Below are 16,350 nucleotides of genomic sequence, written 5' to 3'. Positions count from 1 at the left end.
TTGCGTATCGCAGGCGAGAGACGGCAGCGCTCCAGAGCCCGAGAGCGAAGCATTTTTCACGCGAAGGTATGTCTTGGGCAAATTTTACACGTATGTCTGATTTTTCTCAAGCACACGTATATAATACATACGAAAAGTCGAGTCTTGTCGACTCTTCTTGTACCAGCAAGAATCACTCGTCTCTGCGCTCGCAATTCTCCCAGAGGTGCAAATATAATGACGCTCGCTTTATTTAATAAACAATTGACTGGTGAAGAACGATTAATAGTTGCAGAAAATTACGCAACGTTACGTGTACACATTTTTGATTAGTTTACACAGTTCTCTCGATCGTTCTTACACGTCTGCTACAACTGCTGCCACAACTGCTGCTGCTGCAAGCTGACAAAGTTGTTATTTTATTGGATCGGCGCGCAGCTATTGCAAGTACTCGCTTCTGTCAATGTTCCAAGTCTTTGACGAGCGCGATTCAACGAATTGAAGAATGAAAGAAGGAAAAAAAGAAGGAGAATAGAAAATCATCAATGAACGCATCTGTTTTTGTACGTATATAGTTGCGCGAACTTTGAACTAAATTACACTCATTCAAATATCGAAGAAATAGATATACAACTTGCGGCGGACGTGAGACGAGCAAGAGTCGAGAAGAGAAAAGCCGAAGAAGAAGAAGAAGAAGAAGAAGTAGCGAACGGTATATATAAACGGCTGCATTAAGGGCAATTGTCGGTGGGCGCGAGCGAGAAGTCACGTCACCCAGAATGAGAAAGAGAGACAGAGAAAGAGAAAGAAGCGAAGAATCCGCAGGCAGTCGGGGACGCTCGGACGTGATGCATCCTATATCCTTTTCGATCGACGACGGCGAAGAACGTCGGAAAGCCAACTTTTTTTTCTTACTTCCCTCGGCGTTTATCCGAATGCTTCCTTTGAGCCTTGTGCCTCGCACTCGCTCGCATTGTGCACAGTCCTTGTAGGTACGCGCGCGCGCGGCGTCTTCGCGGCCTTTGTGCTTTATTGCCACGCGCACGCGGCCTTTTACCTTTTTAAATTCAAATTTACTTACACACTTGGCGTAGCTCTTTTTTCAAGCGGATTCGCGGGGATTCTCGAGTGCCAATGCGTCAAGTTTATTCTTTTCTTCGATCGCACTCTCGAAGACGGGGGTTCCGCGGCTGTGCCTCGATTGCAATTGTAAAATTACAAACTTTTTACGCACGGAAAAAGGTGCACGAGCACCAAGCAGCCTCTTCGTGCCAATGAATCGATGCGCACTTTGTGCACGCGATAAAAAACAATTTGTGGTGTGAAATATGATTTGGAAGTTGCTGCAGTCTTGGGAGCACAGGCGAGAGGAGTTGATATAAGCGAGATAAGTGCAGCAGCTGCTCCTTTTACCCGGGTCACGAGTGTATGTTCATCCTTTGCGCGCTCTCTCTCTCTCCCTCTCGTAAACACAAAACGCCAACGAATTTAATCAATCTTTCTCGTTCTGCTCGTCTCTCTCGCTCGCTCGCGTATGGCAGCGCCTCGAGTCGCATTCCTGCCGTATGCAATTTTATGTATTATGTGCTCTCGTACCTATCTGGCTTTTTCTCTTCTCTCCCTTTCTCGGCCGGACTTGCAATCTTTGCCCAGGAGCGAGGAGCGCGCGAGCAATGAGCAGTCGAGTCTTTCGCTCTGACCGGTAATTACTTATATGTGTGCGCCTCTATGCGGACCGATACTAAATGTGCATGCACGGCCTAAGCCTTTGTTCGGCCTCTATATCGCGAGGAGCGCTGGGATCATTTCTCTCCTCGCGTGCCTTATGGGAGTGATCTCCGCCCGCCGCGCACCACTGCGCAAAGAGAAACTCGCTGGCCGATATACACAATAAGCACGTGTGACTTTTCAAATGCGCTCCCGGGCAAATGTAGTCGCGGGAGAGATATTCGCCTCGTTCTAGCTGTGTGTCAGTGGTGTGTGCCTCGGTACACCGAGTGAAGATGGAGCTACCCGTCTTGTAGAGATTTACCGGCATGGAGCGGTCCCATGGTGTAATGGTTAGCACTCTGGACTCTGAATCCAGCGATCCGAGTTCAAATCTCGGTGGGACCTTCTCTTTTTGCCATTTTCCGTGGCATTGTACATTAATGTGCGCTCGCCAATGAAACTACTTCAATCAGCGGCGAGAACGGCGCTACTTACACAAGAGAAGGTGCGACAGCGCGTCCAGCAATAAAGGTGCACACGCGTGCACTGAAGCTTTTTGAGCAGAGCCAATATATTCTAACTATCGCGTTATCTCTCTCTCGCCCGCGTTCTCAAAGTCTCTCCCAGAGGACGAAGCATAAGACCGCTCCATTAAAGGATCTCTTCTCTCACTCGCTGCCACCGCCTCGTTCTCCCGCTACTTCGGTAAGCAGGCAGCCAGGCAGCCAGTCTCGCACGCGGCAACGTCGACCTTAAAGGGAGAGCCTAGCTAGCGTCAAAGTTCGTGGAGGCTAATGAGAAGCTATTATACCAACTTCGGACGTGCCTTTACTCTCGCTCGCTGGCGCGTGGGCGCGCGCACCAACTTTTGTTAAAATACCTCCGTTTGTATACGTATATACTACACTAGGTGTCGACGCCGAAACTTTCTTCGATCAGAAATTGTTTTTTTTTTCGCTTTTTATTTTGCCTGACTTTTATACTCATCCCGAGTGTTTATCGACTTGCAGCTAGTTTGCTCATTGAATTTTCGAATGATTGATTAGCCCTCTTTATTGCCAGCAGCTTTTCATTGTCTACAATCATCGACCAAGTATCGCAACAGTTTGAATCAAAAGTTAAGCACTCTTGAAACAATCGCGGGAGCAGCGCGTTGCTGCAGAGCTTTCCTGTGACTCAGCGCCGCTCAAGTTTTCAACAGTTTGCACACTCGTGTCTGCTAGTCGCCTATAGCTGCTGGTCGAATAAGTCATAACCTTCGAGAAACTGAACGTGAGAGAGAGAGAAGAGAGAAGAGAGAGGAGTAGAAGCAAGGTAATGATAGAGAAAACACGCGTGGGAGGCAAATTGTGACTAATTGCACACAGCCTCCTTCGGCAGAGAATGTCGGAAATGAGGGAGAAGTGGAGTGAGAGGTAGGTACTCGCCATGTGCAGCATGATGCCTTTGTTTGGCTGCTACGGACTTCTCCTTATTGTCGTTCGTGCAGTTGACTTGACTTTTCAGATGACGATAGCGACCCTGTGTAGCTTTTAGTCGCAGAATGAATATGACCTGTTTCGATTAGAAAATTAATTAATTTCGAATAAAAGAAACAGAAGACATGAAAAAAAAAACATATCTTACGGACTTTAGCGACCTCTCAAAGAAGTGGAAAGTCAATTAAGAAAGTCGACGCGTAATCCTCCTACGCCTATTTCCTATATCGGCCACATAGTAAATAAGACTTTTCGAAAAGTCGAATAGTAGTCGCAGCGCATATAGTGCGCTGTACACGAAATAAACCCATGATTTAAGAGGGCGCAACACTATTAGTATTAGTCTAACAAAGAAAAAGAGAGTCACCTGATTAATGGTCGCGCTTGCCTCGCGACTGCATATAACTTTAGTTTTATACGGTGCCTTTTATGCAGTCAAGCTTTTATCTCCCTCTCGACCTCTCGCTGCGGAGTTAGCAAGTCTCTCTCTCTCGTATATACTCGCACTAGTTATCCTTTATCCTTTCCCGTAGCCGCGCGCTTTATAACATTTGGCTTTCCCCCTTCGCTCGCTCGCAGTTCGCCCTCTCTCGCTCGGCCATACTCTTATCTGTCCGGGCTCATCTCTGTCTCTCTCTCTAGTACTAGCACTGACTATGATTTAGTTTACAACCAAAAGTTAATGGAAAAAACTATGAACAGTTGTTCATTTTGACCTTGAGAATGCAAATGTATGGTAAACATCGACTGTGGAAAAATTAATGATGAATCAAAATTGTCTCCATCATCGAAGTGTCTACATTCACGTCAAAACTGATTTTTCCGCGATACATTTAATACATGACTTTTTATTCAACTTTGAAATCAGCGAGTTTAACGCAGTATCCGGCACATCGTAATACTATTAAAATTCACTCGATTTTAAGAACATTGAAATTTTGATACTAAAAATTTTCAATCACCATGAAAACTATATCTTACTTTATAATTTTTCGACATTTTTTTGTATTTGTATACACATTGGATATTTTCCACTCACGAGTTTACAATACTCCATCTGTTGATATACTTGAAAAGCTCATAATCAGAATGTAACAACTTTTTTCGTGATATGAATCGGTCCCATGTTATCTATGGCCAGAGAGACTACAAGCACTTTTCCGCTCAACTTTGAGTAATGGATTTGCTCCAACATTTTTTTGGGGTCTCCTAGTACCCGATACTGAAGCTCCCGGTGCTTAATTTGATCTTATGGGCCTTAGGGACCATTTTTAGAGGATTTTCCACATAAAAAAAATCGTTGTTATTTTCTATATCGATATAGAAGTACTGAAACGAAAAAATGAAATTTTTGGGACCATCTCAAGAGGCGCTTTGACGCTTTTTTTATAGATTTTAGGACTTCATAAAAAGAGTGGTAGATAGTCCCAAAAATTCTGAAAAAACTCAAGCAGATTCTTTGAAAAATTTTAAAACGTTTGATCGTTGTATTTTTTCGTTTAAGTACTTTTATATCGGTATAGAAAACGACAAAGATTTTTTTATAATGTAGAAAATCTTCTTAAAATGAGCCCCAAGGCCCATGAGATCAAACTAAGCACGGGGAGCTTCAGTATTGGGTACCAGGAGAGCGCAAACAATTTTGGAGCAAATCCGTGACCCGGAGGTGGGATGGTCTCCTTGTTAGTAAGTTTTTAACACACAACCTCTACAATTACCACTGATTTGTGTCTAGGAATGATGAATTCATTGAATTGATTGATTTTCAACAGTTTGAAGTTCATCGATGAACAACCAGATAATTTGACTGTATTTCTAAAATGCAAGAAAGTGTAGTACTGGCAAGGTAGTTAGGTGGATTCCAGAACGTTCTCACGTTAATTTGAAAAATGTAAATGCTACAATCAAGAATTACAAAGTAGTCAAACTTTGAGAAAGAAATAATGTAAATTGAAATAGCTCTACGTCCTTTTGTCTAGTTTCTTGTCGAAAATAAAAGTGCGCGTTTGCTTCGACAAAATCGTTAGAAAAAGCAAGTCCCCCAACCCCTTACGCAAACGAAATTCTAACTGCGCAGTGTATACAAAGCCGAGTGAAAACCGCAGAGTATCCGAGTTACCGGCTCTTCCCTCAAATGACCAAGCGACCAACCGCCTACACATATACACACAATCTCCACGGAATAAGACAAGCGCGGCGCAGCTTGGTGAAGCGACCGGCGTACATAAATAAACCCTTTCTGCAGGTATATAAAAGGAAGCGTGTGTAAGGGATGAGTTCTTACACGCGATTTCTAAAGCAATGCGGCCCCTGCAACTGCGCCTGTACGTTCCCAAACGACAAAATTTATATATTTGTTACATACCAACTTATTGCTTATTTAATTATGTAAATTTTGTCGTCTTACTATTGTGTGTTTCATAACAAGTTTGCGCCAGTGATAAAAGTAGTTTAAATTGAGCAGCAATATAGGGTGGATTTTTCTTCCGACTCTTGGCAAGATATAGACAAGCATTGGCTGCTATATTTAGTGGCAGGCAATTGTGTGCAGCAAGAGTAGGGCTACTTCTAGCGCATTAAGTCTAATGGAAATTTTCCCCGCTAACATAAACACGATGTCTTCATTTATAACAGGCGAACGTGCGAGATGTATCTTTTGTGTTCGCTTCAACTCTTCCGAGTTTTCGCTATCTTTTCCTCTTGATTAAGTTTTAATGCATTTCTCTGGGCAAAACTTATTATTGCCCGCACGATAAGTTGGGGGGAACGGATGAAGCTGACACGATGGAAGCTGCTTGTGCACAAAATGTAACCATATAAAGTGCATTGCACGCGCGACTCTTGTAATTTATATGTGGGTCAAAGTACATATAGGCGCAATTTAGCATACAGGCACGAGCCGTATGGGTGTTAAAACGCGTACCAGCGACCGAGCGCTGGACTATAAGTCAAAGTGTAAAGTCAATCTACTTAAAATGCCTTTCCACGCCTTTCGGCGAATTGTTCATTATTCAGCCGATATAGGTGCACCTACACCAGCTACACGGGTGTACACACAAAACACACACGCGCGACATTTTAATATGCCTATGTATAATGTACGGCGCACATTATAAAAGCGAGTTTATGCTCATTCCTCGCATTCACGCGCGTTACACACTGTGTGTGCATGTGTGCAGCATATTGTACGGCTTTGATGTGCTGCACAATCGACGCGAATGCATCGGGATACGTGAACGCAACAGCTCGTACGGCTGCAGCGCCGATAGAGCATTACATCAATTTGAAAATTCGTTACGACTGTTCATTTTCATTGAATGAAAAACTTGGGAATGACTGAGCCGCGAGTAAACTTTGTAATTAATGGCGTCATTTCTCGTAAAACACTCAATCCTGTGAACATACAGGCGTGTGCCCGACGCGGTTCACCAAGTCACGACTTATTAAAAATGAAACATTCATACATTAATAAGAGTTTTATGGAAAAATTAATAGCGTTGAATATATTATAAGCATTTGATTTATATGAAAGGTATTGCAAAAAGCATCGTAAAAGTGTATACTACGTAAGCTGCATAGTTTTATACCTTCTTGGAACGAGCAAAACGTTGGTTCTTTTGTTTAAAAGTAAAAGCGAATAATAATGAAATGCTTCGCGCCGAGCTTTATCGCGTCATTGTCATCTGAAGGGTAAAATCAGTTCAGGCGCGAAGCCACGAAGGAATAATTTTTTGCTTCTTCCATGAACATTTAACATTCAACAACTATTCTGCTTGCGGCGGCCGCTTGGCACGAAAAGCCACACTCGTAAAATTCGATGAACTTACTTGGAGAATCCCACTCTCGGGCGAGAGTGTTGTCGGTGTGTGTGTGCGTGTGCAGTCGAGTCTAGCCGAGCGTTGGCGGGTAGGTGGGGAGCGCGCCTCTACATTATTACCGCAAAAAGCTCGTATTTCTAGCGCGAGCACAGCGCGCATACCTACCCTTTATTCTTCGCCTTAGCCTGCGCGCACGGTAGCTTTCCCTTTCGCTCGCTCGAGCTTTTCTATTCTCACCCGCACACCTACACATTCGTAGCCGCACACGCACAACTATGTGCATATCTATATGTATACAGCAGCCACTATCGCGCGCTTTCCCTCGGAATATTTGTAATATTCTTCGCTTCTTTTTTTTCTCTCTTTGTTTTCCGCTGCAAGCTCCTCGTCTGGTGGCGTGTATAGCTCGGTGGCGCGTACGCTGCACACACGTACACACTTTTTCCTATTTTCTTTTACCTTCTCTTTAGCTTTTAGCCAAGCAGTGGCGCGCCGTGCGAACTTGTCAACAATTGCAGTAATTTTGGCTTTCCGACTCGGAGCTTTTAACTTTAGCGCCTCCTCGCAAGCGAGTACGCACGAGGTGATTCGGCTGCTGTACGCTCAAAAAGCACGGATTATCGTTGTTTCGCTAGTTTGACTCTGAGCCCTGGCGTCACAAGTGCACGTAATTTACCTCAAAAAGTATGCGGCCTCGAGTAATATATAATACGCACCAAGTCGCAAAGTTTTACAGTCCCGAAAATGAGATTAATTTTTGGCCAGTGCACATCAACGTATATATAGCTTGGCTATTTAAGCAGCGATCTACAAAGACGATATCGAGCTTTGATTCGCACGATAGGGTGTCGGAATGCAGCTCGGTGCTCGCGCGATTCCGCTGGACTGACGCGTGGGGCAACTGTATGCGTGCGCGTTAAACTTAATACCTCGCAATCACGAAAGCAGAGCTCAATTATCCGTTCTCGCGCGCTTCAAAGGAGTAGTCGAGCGGACTATATCGACTTTCACTGACGCGCGCGCCTATGCGAATATCTCTCGCACACCCTTAGCACGAGCCAAGGTGCGCAGGCAGCAGCCGCAGCTATATACGCGCTCACAAGTGCTTTATCGTTGCGATAAATTTGCAAAGTCTTTCGCGCGCACCGCTCGAGTGCGCGCGCACGCACACACCTAAGACAAACAGAACATCAAAAGAAAAGGCAGAAAAATACACCGTTGAGTAAGAAAAGAAGATCTGCATTCGCTCGAGTATAACCGCTACTTTTATTTTTATGTTACAGGTAAGCATCTAACGATTTCCTACCGCTACTACTACGCTACTACGAGCGCTCGACTATATCTCCTGCACTGCGCTACAGCCATACAGATATATGCGCTCGGAGGTAAGCTTATACCTCAAGTCTCTTTCTCTCTAAGTTATTCGGCTGCGGGAAGAAGTGAGCCTGTGTGTCTTTGTGTGTATGTGTGTGTCTGTGGAAGAACATGCACATACGCACTCGCACACACTGCCTTAACGATCTCACACAGGGGAGATATAAAATACGCCCTGTGAAATGTTAGCCTTTGTGTTGTTCTGTGAGCAGCAGCAGCGCACTACGTGTATGTATGAGTGAGCGTATGCGCCTCTGTGCACGCGAGTGTGTGTATATAGCTGCTTCTATATAGGTGTGCATGTGTGTGTGTGTGTGTGTGTGTGTGTGTTGCGAGGCAGCCCCTTTGTTATGTGTTTTTTAAAACTCCCGCGCGAATTCACCCGCAATGTTATGTAGCTCTGCTCGTCCATACCAATGTATATTTATACTCGGGCGCGCGGCGAGCTTTTCTCGATATCTCTTTGTAACTTTTGCTCCTCTCTGCAGCGAGCTACAGTCGTGGCAGCGAAGGCTGTGCTGCTGCTGCTGGCGCCGCATGAGTAGTCACTGCTGCAATCGAGCGATAGAAACTGCGCAACCGATGAATAATCCAATGACAAATAATTGCAAAGGTATGTAGGCAGAGTAGCGCGCGCGAGGCTATCGCGGATCGATGACGCGGGATCAGCCCACCCTCGCTCACGAGAGCCATACTTAAATAGATCGTTAATTCGCTAACTCGTTGCTCGCTTCTCACTCATACATTCGCACGCACATACATTCACATTCACACACACACACACACACACACACACACACACATAGACTCGGCTCGTTCATTCGATTTGCGGTCGACTGACGCTCGACCTGCCAACGCTGCTGCGCTAACGACTGGCCGACTCTCGCGTAATATACTTACGAGCTCGCGCGCGATACGTATAATACCGCTCAAGTGGAAAAAGATAAAAAGACGAATTGCTGTGTAGCGGTTTAGAGTATACACAAGCGCGCGAGCGAGATGACGAATGATAAATCGAGCGTGTAAATAGCTTTTAGTTTTGTAAGCACGTTAACGGCGCGCGATATACATTGCCAAGCTTGCAACTCGACTTTTTCGGGGCCGTGCTAAGCTTGTTTTCTCTGTCCTAGCGAGTCCGAAAGCCGCAGGCGCGCATCCTAGAGCTGCATCGAGCCGCAGACTTGCCGTTATAAATTAAGCGTCGCTGTAATGCGTTTGTGCATGCGTGTGTATAGTCGGTGTATGCGAGCGCGGGTGCCGCTGACGCGCACTGCTCCAGCAACGAGATGCTTCTTCTTCTTCTTCTTCGTCTTCTAGCAGCTGGATAACTGCGTGCATCCTGCGTGCGAGTGCGTGCCGTACTATAGCTGCGAGTGTATCCGCTTACACCTACGGACGCGCAAGGATACGGCAATGTAGAAAGAGAGAAAGAGAGAGAATCTCGACAGAAAATCGAGACTCTCTTCTTCGTTCCTCGAGAGAATATCTCGCAGTCTATATGTGCCTCCGACGTGCGTGCGCCTCTGCTTCCAAAGAGACACATATATTGCACTGCGCACCGAGCTTTGAATGTACACAACCGAGTCTTTATTTCCTCATTTGACAGGCGAGCAGATATAGATAATCTCGACGAAAAAACAGTGTGTGTGCCTAGTCGATGATATGCCTCGCGCTGCGAGATTTCGAAACTCCAACGAGAGACTTTTTACGCGAAAATAAGAAAGATCGGTTTACTTTTCGGGTGAAAAAGGAGAAGCTGACGGACAAACACGCGAGCCAAGCTTACGTGTGTGTGTGTGCTCGTGCACACGCGCTCGTACTGATACGCTAGACGGGAGCGAGCGACGCGCGATTTGCATTTTAATAAAGATTTTATTACACGAACAGTTAGCGCGAGACTGAGCGAGCTAGCCAAGATTTAAGTATTGCGATTAGAGGGGGATCACTTTCAAGCGAGCCAGACGTTGCTCCCTGACGACGACGAAGACGACGGCCAAATTTTTATATTCCGAGATAAAGAGTTCGCATCCTCGCAGCTTAATTCATAGAATTTTTTTTCAACGCTGAGCCATTCAAATGTATACTTTTTTAGTGTATTTAAGCCAAGCGCAGACAAAAATTATTATTAATTTAGCGCGTGCTAATGCAGTGCTTGTGAATTGCACAGTCAATATAAAAGTTGTTCACGAGTTGATGGCGTCTTAAAAGGCATCGAGTCAAAGTGCGTGGCGTGCCAAGGCGAAACTCAGGCTTATATACATTCGTAGGCAGCGCGCGTTATGCCGGATAAATAAATAACAGCGACGGGCGGTAGTACAGCGGTGGCAGCGACCCAAGCAAGCGCGCCCAGCTAACCCCTCCGTCTGAGTGAGGGTAGCTATTCCACTCGAAGGTATATACTCGCGCAATTGTACAAGGAAGAAGGGATTCTTAGATAAACTTGAGAAATTGGTCGCTGTTATTCAGATTTTCAGTGCTGATTGTGGACTCGACTCGCCCTCCCCCCTCCCCCTCCCTTGCCAGCTACCCCCCAAGCTGCTGAGGCAATTAAGTTGCCCCACCCGACTTGCTGTCAGACCTGAGCTGTGTATATAAAGCAAGAAACAACCCCTTTCTCCTTTTTCCTTTTCTCAAGTCAGCAAAGCCGCTTCATTTACCTTCTTATACCGTAGATCGAGTCTATTTGTTGGTGCTTTTTTTCTTGCTACCATAGCGCGTGCAGCGACTCTCGGGCGCAAAAAAAGGCACATAGCTCGACGTCGGGCCTTTTATAATTACATTAATCTATCAGCAAGTACATCGTTACGTTCGAGTGGTAAAGTTTTTGTACGCATAGTGAATATATTTATTATAGCCCAGTGGCAGCGCGTGTTCCCCGTCAAAATATATAGAATCGGACTCTGCTTTTCTCTCTCTCTCTCTCTCTCTCTCTCTCTCTCACTTTCTATTTTTCTCCCTGAGCTTTTTGTATCGAAGGCGTGTGCTGCTACGAAAAAAAACCAAGAGACGCAAATAAAAGCAATGAATAGTCCGTGAGATCGAAAGTCCAATCATTACGTGTACACGTGAGTGCGTATGCGTACTGCTCACTCGACTTTTTTCCTGGATCGTCGAGAACAAAGCAAACTTTATCAGGAGAGAGAAGGAAAAAAGTCGCAGCAATAACGCAACAGCAGCAGCAGCGCAGAGTAAGAGGCAGCAGCGGTAGCAACAACGGTAGCGGCGGCAGCAGCAACAGCAGTGTCAGTAATAGCAGCATCCTCCTTGACATCCGGCGTTATCGTTTCCGTACGCCCGCGCTATCCGTTTTGCCTTGGCTGAGCACGCGCGCGAGACCAACATAGACGCAGACGAGCACATGGCACGCAGGGGAAGAGTGAACTGCACACACGAGAGCTTTATCTGTAATAAGCTCCAGCTCTGACTGATATCTGTTTGTGCGCGCGAGTATACGCCGTTTGTTACTGTAGGGAGAAAGGCTTACAGGTCTGCGCGTGTGTGTACATTCAAAAAGTATATCCGAACGCATGTGTATTGGAAAATCGATGTTGCACGGCTTCGACATTGCTATGCAGTCGCTTTAATGTAAATATTCGGATTCGTATATTGTGAGCTCTTCGATCAAGATATTATATTTTCGCTGGATTCAATATCAAAGTATGTGCTTAATCTCAACCGCACAATTTTCCATCACATTATTTTGCTCCATTAAAATAATTAAATCCAATATTGTGCGGATACTATAACAATGTTAATTCTTAGCTATAAACATTTTCTGCTTTTGAATTGCAGTCAAATATCTTATAACATCCGATGCTTTCAGCAATAGCAAAAATTTTATTTTTTCTCTTTTGGTTTACGAAAACTCGTCTAGACGACATCTAGCGAGAACATATGAACTATAACGAATATTAAAAAATGGGTTAAAGTAAGTGGAATTTTTAACACTCTTGCCATAATTCAGAATAAATTTAAGTCTTGTACTTTTCAAGCATAATCTGTTGCATTTACAGCGAGTAGCGTAATTAAATGTCAAAAAATAATAGCAGTATTCAAGGGTCTTTACTTAAAAATGTTTATCTTAGTAGATTAAGTATCCAGTATATTTACTTTAATTTGAAATTTACGAATAATTTTTATAGTGATGTTCTTCTCCTCTTTTTGAATATTTTTGGTATCTAACAAAACTATGGAAATAATGAGGATTAGTATGCATTTTTTCTTACGTACGTTGAAACCCATCGAAGCATAATCTTAGTTATCAATCCTCGATAAACGTGTTATTCTGATTGAAAAAGTATATCGAACTAACGTAGCGCACTAGTGTCGCAGCTTTTTTAATTGGACCGGTGCACGAGAGCGCACTCGTGTCAAGTTCAATCGTCATATACACGTTCACCTAGCGAAACTAGAATTCCCATGTGATGTCCTGAAAGTGCGTATAACAAACCCATTTTGTTCAAAAAAGCACTTACAAGAATTGTTTTTTATCTAAGCTTGAAAAAGCACGTGGACGAATACTATTCCGGACAATGAGCGTGTTCGTTTGTTTTTCAGCTATTTTTCTAATCTAATATTGAACGGGATTTTTTTTTAATTTCATTTGACTCACTTTTTTCTCTCGACTGCTTCAAAATAAGCTAGAAACTTTTTCCGAAATTGTAAAAAAATGGCATTGACGCGTAGTTAAACTTGCGTGCATATGTGTGTATATTAGTTTGGATGTGTTCATGTATATGCACCATGTTACATGTAGGGTATGTTGAGGGACCGAGCGCGCGGAATGAAACTTTTTCAACCAGAGAATTTGCATCCTGAAAACTTGGCAATCCCAACAGGATTTCAAAATTTTGTCGATAAAAAACTATCGCATGCGACTTTTTAGTATCTGCGCTCGCACGCACAAGCACTATACTACAAGGCGAGGCGCACAGTCTCCTGACCTAGAAGCAAAATAAGTTAGCACCATGATTTTTTTCGTGTGTACGCAGAGCTTCGACGCAGAATACTCGATTGCCGAGAGAAAAAGAGGGAGCGAGAGTTTTGTCAACATTTTCAGGTATCGAGTGCGCACGGAAAGTACCGCAAACTTTTATCCTCGCATTGCTTGCGTATGCACACACAAAGCATCGAAAAAAATAATGCACCATCACGCCCATGTGTACGTGCGCGTCGCAGTTCGACAAAAACATTATATTTTGCGAGAAATAGTGAAAGAGATTATAATCGACTCGGGCCGCGCGCGTTCGTTGTTTTCCTTCGATGGTAAAAACGTCAGCGTAAATCCAAACAAGTAGAGGGTGTAAAGAAGTCTCGTAAAAATTCTCTCGGCTGCGCGCATATACCGCGACGAGCTGGCTCAGCGTATCTCAGCGCGGCCCTCTTTTTTAACGCGGCTGTTAATTTCGGCTTTAGAGTTTTGGATCGTCGCGTATATATCACGGTATATTTTCATCGAACGATCGGTTCGAGCTCGTGGCCGCTGCATGAATAAATTGAAGACGAATCGCTAAAGTTTTGCTCCCGTGTAACAAAGGACTTTTTTATACCTACGGTAGCTGTAAATATTGCGTTGTCGCATACACATACGGCCAGATTGAGCTGCGAGAGAGAGAGAAAAGATATTTTGCCACGGAGTTTTGAGAGATTTTTATGGTATTCGCACCGAATCACCAAATTTTACGAGGGTAAAGGCGAATGTTGCTGGGCTTGCACGCGAGGCCACTCTTCTTCGTCTTTGCGCTTGTCAACAATTCAATGGAAGAGATTAATAATCTCGTTTAATGCAAGTGTATGAAAAATTTCCCTATAACAAATAACTCGAATATTTGCGAATGTTTACAAAATAATCTGACTTCAGGTCAGGTAAACGAGTTCCAAAAACTCATATAAACTCGTTGCAAAATATGAAATACTATACGAAAACCTCATCTTCTGTATAAACGTATTCGCTGATCCTTTGCTTTCATGCGCACGAAAATGGCTCAACCAAAAGAGAATGTTTCTAAATTGTCACTTTGTCTCTTGTAAACAAAAGGTTTGTTAAAGGAATGAAAAAATCGTGGAAAATAGATTAATCGAATTCTACGACGTTTAGCTTTTAGTTGGAACTATTGCGATAATAAACAAAATGAAGATCCAGCATATATTTTTCCTTTTGATCTCGGACTTCGTTCTCCTCGCTCATGAAGTGTCTTGTCCCAAGGGTAAGTTGTAGTGGTGGTAGAGCATAGACTTACGCGCGACGCAAAGAAAGAGACAAAGAGAGTAATTTCTGGCCACAGTGGAGATTCTCAACGTAAGAAAGTTTTGAGATATAATTTAAAACGCAGTACATGCGAAGCATTTTACGAAGGCTTGATGAACTTGGTCTAAAAATCGAGCGGTATCTTTTGACACGCAACTCGTTAAAATATTTGAAAAATTTCTGTTTTACAATGCCTAATATACTAACACTGATCCGTACTGAATTGAATTTTTTGACAAAAAAGAGAAGAAAAATACGATGTATCATGGTTGTGTAACAATCAAAACCATTCAAATGTTAATTGAATGCCTCTTATGTATTACTAGTACTTTTTGTTATAAATACGTCAATGCTACATGTACAGTGTATGCATATAACTTTATAGATTTGTACAATAAGAAAGATAAGGGGGCAAAGAGAAAGAAGAAGAAACTAAATTTCAGCAATATATCGAAGAAATTGTGTTGCATTTATGACGTTCTTAAAGCATGGTCCAGTAATCTAAACAAAAAAATGAACATTTCGTATACTAATTCCATGTAAATGATATATTCGAGAACAACATTTTATCTGAATGTCCTTCTGGCTCTACAAACAGAGTTTAAAACCAAAATAAGATGATAAGAAATTTAACTTTTTCAATCTCTGCTCTATAGCAGTCGATTCATGTCGTTATTTGTTCGTTTGGTCATTTTTTGCCTCATAGGAAATAAGTCGAGCTTATAGAATGATGAAGAGAAGGAAAAAACTGGAGACGACGCGGAGTCTCGTGCAATTTCGAACTTTTCTCCTGAGTAGACGTCGCACATTACTAGATTAAACCGCCCTTTTTATATTCTTCTTCCAGTGCTGCTTCTTTCTCGCTCAGAAGTCGCAGCGAGCTTTGAGTAAATGAATAAAAGCACGCACGACGACTCGACTTTATGCCAGCCGAGAAACCCCAAAGGACGTGTCAGTAATGTGAAGAGATGTGTCACGGTAATCAATAAATTAATTTTTCCTTGCAGCAAGAATCACATTTCTGCAGTTTCTCCAGTTATTTTCAAAATTATGCCGCAATCATCAATCGTGTGTGAATAATTTTTAACGCTTATTCATGCTATCGTAATAATATATCATAAGCAGTGCTTATTAAGCACCTTATAGCATCACCTTTCTGTTCGATTATGGAAAAGTCTATAACATCAATTTTGAAAATAAGAGACATTAAGAAATGCAATAAATACATTCAATTTTAAAGAAGCTCCCGATGAAATTTTTTTCATTTGTAATTATAGTACCGTGATGCAACATACTTTAAAATCTAATTAATGAATTCGGAATTCTACTTTAATACCCACTAAGTTTATTCTTTCTTTGATTTTCATTTCTATTTCTTTTTCTTTACAAGTCGAGTAAGCTGATTTCCCCATCGGTTTTTGCGCCTGAATAATTTATAGATTATTTAAGAACGTTAAATAGAGATTTTTCTTTTTCACCATAAATAACGGAAAAATCGCTGATTTGGAAGTTTTACTATTCTGTATTCAATGCAAATTTTCATTGAATCAAAATGAAAATAATGCATTCGTTGCGATACTTTTTCATGAACTTGACTGCCACACTATTCATTTTCTCCTATCAAGACGGTATTTAATTAAAAATCAAATAATGACGATCAAAAGCTCAAGCGCCGAATGCCGATATTAATTAATGCTAGTTGGATCCGAAAATAAATTACCTCTCGAAGAAAACGTAAATCCTG

General features: G+C 42.8%; 1 protein-coding gene and 1 non-coding gene across 3 annotated transcripts in view; both read left to right on the top strand.

The window, feature by feature from the left end:
• Positions 1–16,350, top strand: part of LOC106655227 (teneurin-m) — a 373,791-nt gene that overhangs the window by 186,637 nt on the left and 170,804 nt on the right. The window lies entirely within an intron of this gene.
• On the top strand, positions 2,023–2,094 carry Trnaq-cug. The gene has a single exon. It is a non-coding gene; the product is annotated as a tRNA-Gln (tRNA).

The sequence above is a fragment of the Trichogramma pretiosum genome, unplaced genomic scaffold (assembly GCF_000599845.2).
Source record: "Trichogramma pretiosum strain Unisexual culture from Peru unplaced genomic scaffold, Tpre_2.0 scaffold2, whole genome shotgun sequence".
Taxonomy (NCBI): domain Eukaryota; kingdom Metazoa; phylum Arthropoda; class Insecta; order Hymenoptera; family Trichogrammatidae; genus Trichogramma; species Trichogramma pretiosum.
Note: the sequence above shows the minus strand (reverse complement) of the source record. Positions and strands in the feature narration are given on the sequence as shown.